Source organism: Podarcis erhardii (genome assembly GCF_964252035.2).
Source record: "Podarcis erhardii genome assembly, chromosome: 9".
NCBI lineage: Eukaryota > Metazoa > Chordata > Lepidosauria > Squamata > Lacertidae > Podarcis > Podarcis erhardii.
Window position 1 is genome coordinate 13053561 of NC_138512.1, and position 12216 is coordinate 13065776.

General features: G+C 41.9%; 1 protein-coding gene across 2 annotated transcripts in view; it reads left to right on the forward strand.

The window, feature by feature from the left end:
* Positions 1 to 6104: 6104 nt before the first annotated feature.
* The window catches only part of SLC34A2 (solute carrier family 34 member 2), a 28041-nt gene continuing 21929 nt past the window's right edge, over positions 6105 to 12216 (forward strand). Inside the window, exon 1 of one of the 2 annotated variants that reach the window (XM_081876284.1) lies at positions 6105 to 6273. The gene's annotated coding sequence lies outside the window, so the exon portion shown is untranslated. Of the gene's footprint in view, positions 6274 to 7003; positions 7046 to 12216 lie in introns of those variants that run through there. The other variant, XM_081876285.1, reaches the window with a different exon arrangement.

The window sequence follows — 12216 nt, forward strand, 5'->3', positions numbered from 1 at the left end:
GAACGACAGAGAAAAGTCTGCTCCATCTTCTGCGTTGCGGTCCTTCAGATATTTGAAGACCGCTATTATGTCCTCCCTTAATCTTGGATGTTGAATCCCTTGTCTCCCTGGTTCTGCTTCTGTGTACCTGATGCAATTGGTCATTATCCTTCTTAAAATGTGGTACCCAGAAGTAGAAATAGTGCTTCAGATAAAGAACGAGGGAACAATTCAGCTCAGTTTAAAGATTTAAAGATGAACGTACCTATTTCACACTTTCCAAAACAATACACAAAGCAAAATACAGCGGTCCTTTGAAATCCAACCTTCTCAGAATTTTGAAATGCAGTTCTCCTGCCAAGTGATGTGTTCCAAAACGCATATACTAGGGTAAAGTGTGCATAGCAATGCATATATTAGTGAAAACAACATTCAAAAATGCATAATATTGGGGAAGATTGCTTGCAAAAACATGTATATTATGCAAAATTGCAATATAGAAGGATATATTTGCACAAAAATACTTAGAAATTTTAATGTGGACTTTTTTTTAATCACTAAGTGACGTGAAGGGCTGAAGACTGGAAAAATGAGATGAAGAGAGTAACGAAAATTGACAGATTTGTCCGATTCTACTCTAGATGCAGTCTTTGACCAGTGTAGAATGAAGAGGAACTAGGACTTCCTGACCCCATGCTCCAAAAAAACCATGAGCAGCAACTCAAATCTTTTTAATTTGATATGAATGGTCAAATTATTATAATCCTGTAAATATCTACGAAGCAGTGTTCAGTCTCACCCTTCTCCTTAATTTCTGACATTGACTAAATTGTACCTGTCTTATTGGTACACTTTTGGTGAAGTTCAGCTTCAAACATTCTTCAATTTCAGAGTTTCTAAGTTTGCAACATTCCTCTTCTAACAGTGACAAGAAGTGGAATATTTAACTTAAGATTGCATTGTGGGCAGGTTGAATTGTGTAGAAATGTTCAGGTAAATAAAAGTATTAGTATTTTTTTCTAGTTAGCTGCCTTTATTTGAAATAGCAGTATGTATCTTCTCTGCAGAAAATACAGTGGTACCTCGGGTTAAGTACTTAGCTAAAGTGGTGCTTCAGGTTAAGAACAGTTTCAGGTTAAGAACGGACCTCCAGAACAAATTAAGTACGGTACGTAACCCGAGGTACTACTGTATTTGCACATATCGGGGGGTCACCATTGCAGAATTGAAGGTGAGACACCTCTTCACCCCCAGGTCATAAGACAGACTAAAGGATTCTCACCAAGGCCTAAATTGCCAAAGTTGCAGCGCAGAAAAAATTCTTTCCCACCTCTGAATATGGCAACTGCTGAGAAACCATAGCAAAGTCCGCAAATCTGAAAAGGAAAGGTTAAAAGAAAATAATGAGAGCAACAGTGATTCCTAGAGGGAGGGCTATGTGGTTGCCGACTGAGCGGCTGAGAGCAGCGGCAGCCATCTTTTATGCCCGGGGAGCGGATCTAAATGAAAACTGCAAACCTCAGGTCCGCTTCCTAAGTCCCAGGCTGCCGCAGAATGGCCAAATTTGAACTGAGGGCCTGGCGATGCCCACAATGCTCAACGGTGGCCGGGGGGGAAGCGAAAACAGCCTCTACAACATGGCAAGGCTCTGGAGGCAACAGCTACACACACAGAATTGGACAAGTGACCATTCTCATCAGGAAAAACTCTCTGACATTAAGAGCTGTTTGACAGTGGAATGGACTCTTGTGAGAAGTAGTGGACTTTCTTGGAGGTTTTCAAGCAGAGGTTGGATGGACATCTGCCATGGAGGTTTCAGACCCTTGGCATCCCTTCCAACTCTACAATTCTATGATTCTATGACAGCATCTTAAAAAGCAGAGACATCACCTTGCCAACAAAGGTCTGTATAGTAAAAGTTATGGTTTTCCCAGTAGTGATGTATGGAAGTGAGACCTGGACCATAAAGAAGGCTGATTGCCGAAGAATGGATGCTTTTGAATTGTGGTGCTGGAGGAGACTCTTGAGAGTCCCATGGACTGCAAGAAGATCAAACCTCTCCTTTCTGAAGGAAATCAGCCCTGAGTGCTCACTGGAAGGACAGATCCTGAAGCTGAGGCTCCAATACTTTGGCCACCTCATGAGAAGAGAAGACTCCCTGGAAAAGACCCTGATGTTGGGAAAGATGGAGGGCACAAGGAGAAGGGGACGACAGAGGACGAGATGGTTGGATAGTGTTCTCAAAGCTACAAACATGAGTCTGACCAAACTGCGGGAGGCAGTGGAAGACAGGAGTGCCTGGCGTGCTCTGGTCCATGGGGTCACGAAGAGTCGGACATGATTAAACGACTAAACAACAACAATGACCATATTCACCCTCTGTCCCCAACCCAGCTTTTGCACCTTCCTGGAGAGTTTTTGCCTGGCTGGCACGTTTCCTTCAACTCAGTGCCTCTGGGCACATCCATTGCTCTGCCAACTATTTTCTCTGGTTCTTCCCTCTCCAGCTTGCAGTCCCGGCTTGCAAAGAAGAGAATGATTCGACAAAGTTTTCCTTCAGATTTTCACATACTTGGCACTTTATGAATAAAGCATTGTTTTGAGATTGACTTCTCAAAACAAGCAGATGAAGTGCTTTAGGACACTTTTTTTGTTTGCTCAATATCCATCTGTATTACTTAACTTTTGCGCTGTAACATTGGGGAGGTCACCTCAACATTTCAAAACAAATCCCAAAGGCTTATTTTTCACATTTATGAGCCAGAGGGGTTTGCCCATAAACTTCTCTGATCTTTTACGGATCTTTTACCTTGTTCCTCCTTTCTTCACATCTGACTAAAATTCTGGCATAAAATCAAGGTTGCCTTAGCAACAGATAGTGTTGCTATCCTAAACTCTAATGGGAAAGCAGATTGGTTTAGGTGGTGACCAAATATAGTAAATTCCAGAATTCCCATGCAGAAGGAGGAGTTTTAGCAAGTGTGGTTTTTTAAAAACCTCATATTGCTTTGATAAAAGGGCTGCACTTGCCAGAATTTCATTTTTTTCCTATGCAGGCATCTGTTTTTTCTCGAATTTGAATCTAATTCTGTTTATTTCTATAATGTGTAAATTATCTTTCCATTCTTTCCAACACTCCAAAATGAGGTATTTTGAATCACAAAAACCTGTTTTGCCTGTCTAGAGAACAGGATCTGACCATTTTTGACTACATTGAACTTTCAAAATTCTGATGACTTCGGTATTTGGAGAACAATTTTGCATGACAATGGAACTATATCAATTTATTTACCCCTGAGCTTGGAAGTATTTTCTTGGGGGGGGGGGGGAGAAATGGATATTTTGAATAATTATTTTATGTCATTAGATCTATTCTTTTTAGAACATTTATTAACTTTTTTCCAAAGTAGCAAAGAAATTTAGAAGAAGGTGCAAAATAAAGCAAATAGAACCAGAAACCTGCCAAAAATAAATAATAACCAAGTTTACCACATTTAGAAGGGTTGTGAGAATAAATGAAGTTTAAGTAAAAAACAATAGTTGCATATGGTTTGTTCACTATGTTTGTTTAACCTTACAAGCTGTTTTCACACAGTGGCTAAAAGTATGATCCACAAACTAAGAAGTTTCAGGTTCAAATATTTTTTTCACCCCAGAACCTACTCACTTTGGTAAGCTACTGTCTCTCAACCTTGACTTCCCTACATCAGCAAAATGATGATGTTATCATAATTTGCCTTTCAATATTGTAAAGGTAAAGGGACCCCTGACCATTAGGTCCAGTCACGGACAACTCTGGGGTTGCGGTGCTCATCTCGCTTTATTGACCGAGGGAGCTGGTGTACAGCTTCCGGGTCATGTGGCCAGCATGACTAAGCCGCTTCTGGCGAACCAGAGCAGCGCACGGAAATGCTGTTTACCTTCCCGCCAGAGTGGTACCTATCTATCTACTTGCACTTCGACGTGCTTTCGAACTGCTAGGTTGGCAGGATTTCAATATTGTAGCAGGTATTAATGGGCAATTGTGTCATAGGTAATTTTAGACTCTGGACTGAACTGTCTTAGGGGGATCTATTGATGGCAATGTGTTTTTCTGTTGAAGATGTGGTACCCAGCCATGCAATGCACTAATCTCTCTGCATCTCTTGCTTGTTCTGCTGAGTGGGACGTTGGACTTCTGCCCAAAAGTCCCGCTTTGCTGTGATAGTGACTCTGGAATCTTTTGACACCTAAAATATGCTATTGCTGCATGCTACCTCAGTCTCCAATCGGTGATACTGTACATGTAATGATGTGTGGGATTCAGCCAGATAAAGGCTGCAAAACAAGTCATAAGCCTTAATTATTTCTGCAACACCCATGGCTGCAGCATGATGAGGTCACCATTACATGTGAACCAGTCCTGGGTAAATTTTGCCAACTACAGTAGCATAACCAGTCCACATGCATGATATAAGGAGGAAAATAATTAAGCTGTTGTTCCACCCTTTATTTTCAAGACAAGGTATGGTGTGTTCCAACACACAGAAGGAAGATGGGTGTGCTTGCCAAAGGAAACTGCAGTAGATGTTGCTAAAATTTACAGGTGATTTGAAGTTTCCTTCGGTCTGTCAGTTTAAGCTCTTGTATAACTCCTATTTACAAATTATCTACTGGCAGTACGATCGCAACATGGCACATTTAGGAATGTGTAACGGTACTTACTTTGAGTAAAGGGGGGGTAAAGGGGACCCCTGACCAGTAGGTCCAGTCGTGGCCGACTCTGGGGTTGCAGCGCTCATCTCGCTTTATTGACCGAGGGAACCGGCGTACAGCTTCCGGGTCATGTGGCCTGCATGACTAAGCCGCTTCTGGCAAACCAGAGCAGTGCATGGAAACCCTGTTTACCTTCCTGCTGGAGTGGTACCTATTGATCTACTTGCAGTGTGTGCTTCTGAACTGCTAGGTTGGCAGGAGCAGGACCGAGCAACGGGAGCTCACCCCATCATGGGGATTCAAACTGCCGACTTTCTCATCGGCAAGCCCTAGGCTCCGTGGTTTAACCCACAGCGCCACCCATGTTCCCACTTACTTTGAGTAATGCCATGCAAACACTGTTCTAATTGGACACTTACATCACCGGTAGTGCTTCCAGGTTGTGCTCCAAATCACAATAACCCAACTAGCTGCAGAATTACTTTGTCCTCATCACTTTGATATTTCATTGCCAGATATTGGGATTGGATTTGGAAGGTTTGGATATAAATGCTTGCTCAGCCCTGAAGTTCAACGGAATGACCATGTCACCACCTCTCAGACTACTTGAAGCCTTGTTCAGAACTGAGCATTATTTAGCTGTTAATCCACTGTTTCCCCTTCAAATTAATCCACACTTGCCCAAATTTGCATTTGCATATGAGGAACAATTTAGGTCTTTCCCCTCATACCAATAGGCATTTCCTTATGTGTTTGTCTCTGCCTTCTAATTTGTTTATCTTGTCATGCTGCTTAAGGACCTTGTTTTTTTAAAAAAACATTTCCCCACCTGGGAAGTGTTCAAATGCCTACAGTTAGGCAATTGTAAATTCTCAGCACACAGTTTTTAATGCGGTTTGCTTGCGCAGTTTTCTCAGTTTTGTGCAAGGCTGAGGGACCAAAACGCAAGGCTCTGCCGGAAATAATTACTAGCACAGCTGGAAAAGAAATGAAAACATGAGTAGTGGCCCTGGAAAGAGGAGTAGCAGGAAGTTACAGTTGATCCACTGCCAAAATAAATTGCCTGTAACCCTGAGTTGAGCAGTTCAGAGCCCAATTTATCTGACTATCTATGTATTGGGTGAACCTAAATTTACAGGGAGAAGGCATCAATATTGGTGTTTGAGTGTAACATCATGTGGACCATGCAAATTAAGTGGGAACGAAAAGAAAGTGGACAAGCTCTTATGTACTGTTGTGATGGCAAAATGAGGCGAAGGCATATTCTAGTTTGCCTGGAAGCCTTCAGCTAGGGTGGAGGAGAACGTAAATTATATTGTTGACCATGCAAATTGAACACCCTTAATCCAGAGATCCCCAGCACTCATTGGCTAGCTAAGGTGCAGCAGCAACAAAAAAAACTGTCTGTGATGCATGCAAAGGTAGACAGTTCTGTTTCCACCTACTCTAGGTGTGATCCACTCAGCAAGCTAATAGAGATAAAGGTGGGAGGTGCACTTGCTTATTTGGAGAGACATTGGGAGTTTTTGAAACACTGAAGATGGTTTTGGATGTAGGAATTTTACTGAGCAGAGATGTGTCTCAGCGGTGACTGACTAGGTACGTACACCAACTGAAATTCAGAACAATTAAAAGAGAGCGGTCCCAGTACTTTGCAAGTGACTTGCTTGTGAAAGACTGGTTCTTTCCCCAATACGAATCAGCATTGTGAACTTTCTAATTTGCTTACTTACCTTGCGATTCTTTGATGTCATTTGATTTCTGGCTTTGCCGGGGTACGATTACCCGGAGCGCATATAAATTTTTAAAATCTTTTCTAAAGAAAGGCACTAGGACAGCAGCAGAGGCAGCTGAAACAAAAGCTGAAGTTTTTCTACCTCAGGAGAGCGAATTATGACATCATTTCGTTTTGAAAGGGGTTCTTAACGAGTTTGGAGAGAATTAGACTTGCTTTTTATCTGATCTTTAAAAAAGAAAAGGAAAAAAAAAAAAGATCTGCAGCAAGATAAAACTATACCACTAACAGTGCTCTACCAGTCAGGACAAGTTTTTATCTTAAATGAAAAAGAATAACAAAGGATGCAGTGGCTGGCAATTTAGAAGGATGGATGTAATCACCTTTAAACTTTGAAGCAGGACTATTAAAGTTCCTCCTTTATTGCTGATGGGGTATTTTCGGAGCTAAAAGTGTAAAGGAACTTTGTGCTGCCTGAAAAACTTCAGCAGGTAGGCTAGGCAGTCCAGAGGGTGCAATTGGAATTTAACCTGGTGATGAAAGCAGTCTTTGCCCAATGCCTGCTCTCTCTATATATTGTAGCTCACCACAGAGATACCTTTGTAAATCCTTCATTGTCTGTGAAGGAAGGAGCAGGTGAGTAAAAGGAAATCTGAGCTCAAACTTTCCATTGCCTTTATGCTTTCATTGATGTTTGCCTCCCAGGTGCTCCTCTTAACTACCTACCAGATATAGCAGCCTGTTGTTCCAGTGCAGGAAATCTGAAAATTATATGGAATTCTGTTTTGAAGTCTTTTTTTAATTGTACGTCAACTGAGATATTGTAACCTATAGTGGCAGCCCACATTTATTAACCATAAAATAGCTGTTGGGTTAAGAATGTTTGATTTCTAGAGATCAAACATGTTCAAAGTGCGGGAAGTTCATATTAATGAAGATAATCAAATGTTGGGTTTATTTTTTATTGTTTGTACAGAACCCCCCCCCCTCATTTTTTTGAAACCATTCTAAAAATATATTTCAAAACTAAGTTTTACTCAGAGTAGATTCTCTAAAATGAATGAACATGTTATGGCCATTGTTTACAATAGGTCTACCGTGAGCAAAACTTTGCTGAATGCCTACCACAATATACGCCTCATTGCATTTTCAGGGTATTTGCAAAAAGATGCGTTTTCTGTGACGAATTTGCTTTGATGCACTGAGATAAAGAGGTTACACTGTGCTAACACTGTCAGGCAGTGGTGTAGCATGGGGGGTGCAGGGGGGGCTGGCCGCACCGGGTGCAACATCTGGGGGTTAGGGTTAGGGGGCGCAAATTACTTGCCTTGCCCCGGGTGCTGACAACCCACGCTACGCCACTGCTGTCAGGTGAATATAACATTAGGCAGACATCCACTGAGATCAGGGTAATGGTTTTTCTATTAGATCTGGGTGCCTTCTGGAAGTGGTCATTACGTTTTCTTCCTTGGGATTCTTTACTTGGGTTTGAATGTACTGTATGTTTTATTCAGAGTGCTCTTATGGCCCCAAAGGATAAAAGAGGAAAGCAGCTAACATGATACTTTTAACCGGATCTTTATCTACCGTGAGAGAAGGCAGTCTTTTGAACTTCACAGACATCTTCCTCAGTGATGCAATCAGAGACCTCAAGATCCGTATTTAAATTTTGGGCATTGCACTTCCCCTTGCCTGCACCAAGAGGAACAAATTTAAATGCCGATCGGTCTCAGGGATGTCACGGGAGCAAGAAGAACTTGTCCCAGCCAATTTAAACTGGTGTGCACACATGCTTATTAAAATTATGACTTGTTGTATCATGTGCAGCGCTCTCTCTCTCTCCAGTGACATCACCAGGAGCACTGAGCTGGGTAGGAAAAATAAGTCAACACCTTTTAAGTAATGAAGAAACAAAACACTTTTTAAAAAGCTGAATCTTTTAGTCTAATATTACAAAATTGAGACAGCTGAGCTAGATTCTCGTTTGATATAAAGTTGCCTCATCCTGGAGCCATTTGTTGATACAGGCTGACTTGCACGAACTTTTTTTTTTTTAATGCGAGTTTGGCAACACCGCATCATTTGAGCGGCATTTTTGTCTGCTGCGTCTTGGAAACATTAATGTGCTTATTGTTATTCTTATTGAATATTTTTTTATTGCTCTCTCTCTCTCTGTGTGTAGGTAGCTACACCAACGTTTTATTTTCCAAGCGATGCTATTTCTGTTTTAAGATCCTAGGGTGCAGTGCATAGCAAGTTGTCTTTCGATGATGGAGACCCAAGCTAAAATCTCTGCCCAGCCGTGAAGTTCAGTGGAGGACCATGACACAGTCCTTATCTCTCAGTCTAACCTACTTTAGAAGGTTATTGTGAGGATTAAAGGGAAATGGAGACACACAGTATATGCTATTTTAAGCCTCACGGAAGAAGGGCTGGGAGAATAACTCATTAATCCTCCTCACAAAAACCTTGCGGCTAAAGAGAGTAATTTGTCCAAGCCCACAAAATGAGCTTCTGGAAACTGTAGGACTTTAATATAGGTCTTTAAAGCCTGAGTAGGATGAGGTTCCAGCTGGGTGTCAGTAGTTCTTATTAGCTGTTTTGTGTGGCAGGAGAATTCCTGTGTGACACGACAAAAAGCACAACCTCATAGACACCGATTCGAATAAGAGGCAGAATAGTGAAGTGAACAGAGTTTTGGGCTGGGTTTCAGGAAAGCTATAATCAAATGCTTGCTCAGCCATTAAACTTGCTGAGTAACCTTGGGCAAGTCGCGGTCTTTCATCTTTATGTACCTCACTGGGTTAAATTGGGAGAACCCCATGTACGCCTCCCGGAACTGGTGGAGGAAACTTTGCATGAGGATAATTGACAAAAGACAGGATAATTGGCATGAGTAATGAAAACTGCAGGTGCAAATAGATTTCTGCAGCCAAGTACGTTTTCACAAGCATCCATACCGTGCAAGCTTTTGCCATGGAATGTATTCCTGGCAATCATCGCTTTTGAAATGCAAAAAAACAATAACAAAGATTTAAATATTGCTTGTGTAGGTGTAGCAGCAGGTGTAGATGACTGGGAGTTCACTGGGGCAGGGACATATCTACATATCTATCTATATTTGCTTGAATCCATAAACAAATCCTAAGCAATGACAATGAAGAAGGACCAAAGTGGCCAATTCCAGGTGAGAGTCCAGTAGGCATTTTGGAACAATTAGTTGTTTTTCAAGCACAACTCAATTACATCAGTCCAGTCTGGCGGTTACGGAAACATTAATGTTGTTCATTAACTGGAAGGCCCCGTCTGCATAGACAGTTGGCTTGGAGGGAACATGCATTGAAAATGTTCAACGCTTCTGTTTCTTCAACCTTGAACGTGGAAAGTTAGCAAGTGTTAATATGTCTCTCCAAAGGATGCTTCAGGCCAAACATACAAGGTTTTGTTTTCCTCTACTTTCGTGTATCCTTCAGTATCTGAAGAGAGTATTCACATATGAAACTCTAACTGCTTGCTGAGTTAATAAGTGGTTATGATTGATACTACTTTTCCACAGGAATCACCACTCCTGGTTTTGCTTCAGTTTCTCTTCGTCTGCTCCCCTGTAATTTTGAGTTTCCCAAATTGGGTTTCTTTACTGTATTCACTTGAAGTACAACTTGTCCTTTCATTGGGTTGTCATGGATGGCAAGCTCCAAACAATGCTTTGTAGTCACATACAAGTCACTGGTTTTATACCTCTTTGTGTTATACCCAGGGGAGTACAAACAACCTCTTCTATGGGAGGGAAAAAAACACTGTGAGGAATCTAGCCAAAGAACGCTGACAGTGATACTCCTTGAGAGCCAATAAGTCATATTAAGGCTATTAAAGCTTGGGTATGATCCTGTCAGGTAGTTGAGTTCAACAGGACAGAGTTTCACCCCATGGTTTATTCTCCCGCTAGAAGCAGAGGGATTTTAATATGCTTGACATTGTTCCGTAGGAAATATTCACTGTTATACATAAAACAGAGTGAACTTCCATGAAAAATGAGGAGCAAGGCAGCTGAACAAAGGTTTGCCAATGATATTGTTAGTGTTACAGACCCTCTAAGTGTCCCTATTTTCCAGGGATGTTCCTGATTTAGAAAAGACATCCCTGTTTCTGATTTGATCCTGGAATGTCCCACTTTCCCTTAGGATGTCCCTATTTTCATTGGAGAAATGTTGGAGGGTATGGAGTTATCCGACCCCTGAACCGTCTGAAGGCAATCCTGTATAGGGAAGTGGTTTGGAGGTTTTATAAAAAAAATGTTTAATGTTTTATTATGTTTTTATGCATGTTGGAAGCTGCCCAGAGCGCAGGGGCAACGCAATAAGATGTGTGGGGTATAAATAATAAAATTATCATTATGGAATGGGACGTCACTATTTCCACCGGAGAAATGTTGGAGGGCATGGTGTTATGCAGAGTAAGAATAATAGTTTTTAAGTGTAGACAGTTCAGAAGTGAGTCAAAGAGTTTGGGCTGCTTTGTGTGAGTTAGTTGGGGAGCTGTCAGCCACCACTATTTTTTTAATCTGAAACTTACCGATTCTAAAAATAACCTATTGTTTTTTAAGTTGCATACACACCATACATTTAAAGCATACCCCTCTAAAAATGAAAAAAAATCCTGGGAACTGTAGTTTGTTATGGGTGCTGGGAATTGTAGCTCTGTGTGGATAAACTACAGGTCTCGGGATTTTCCTTTTTCTTTTGAGGGCTGTGTGCCTTAAATGTATGGTGTACTTTAAATAGCTCAGGGATGGAATGAGAAAGATTGGTGGAAAAGTTGTGGAGAAGGACTAGAATTCAAAATCTGCAACAAATCTGCCTGTGAAACTCTAGTCCCAGTTACATATTGTCCTCATTCGGACATAACACCAAACTACAGTTTAGAATTACACGAACAAGGTTGGGCAAACCTCAGGCTCATGTATCTGCCTTCTCTTCCCCCGACAAGGAAGAGACGTGCTTTTCTGCACTGCATGGCTAGAGAAGAATCACTGTGCTAAAAGCAATGGTGGTAAGAAGGGCTGAGATCTCACTTTGGTACTTGTGAGCTAAGTCGAAAGCACAGTAGCTCAGTGGCGTAGTGTGGGGGGTGCAGGGGGGGCCGGCCGCACTGGGCGCAACATCGGGGGGGGGCGCTCGCCACCTCCGGACTCGCCGAAGAGCCTCAGGCGCAGGCTGTAGCAGAGTCCCATGGCAGCAGCCCAGGCAGCAGCAAGAAGAAGCTGGCAGCGGCGGCAGGTTAGGGGTTAGGGGCGCAAATTACTTGCCTTGCCCCGAGTTAGGGGGCGCAAATTACTTGCCTTTCCCCGGGTGCTGACAACCCACGCTGCGCCGCTGCAGTAGCTTGTTAACTGGACACCTTTAAAACAAATGTACACCTTTCATTCTATTATAACACAATTACTACCACGTTGACTGTGTTTTTTTGTGCTGGTTTGTGATCACTGTGGCCAGCAGCGTAGAAAGACGAGGGACATGAAGACTGTTTTTGGACAGGCCACGTACCAAAGAAGAGGCTTTGTACCCCTTCAAATTAATGCAACCTCAGGGTTACGACATAAAAAGAAAAGAGATTGGGAGGGAGAAAGAAAAAACCAAACCCAGACACTAGTTCTTGATTAGAGGGTTCTTGTTACTGCCAAATGGAATTGAAAAATTTAAAGGAAAGGAGGAGTAAAAAAAAAAAAAAAAGGCTAATAACACTTTAATGTTCACAAGAATGAGCTAGTATCATTCCAGGAAGTCAATGGAATAATTAGGAACCAAGAA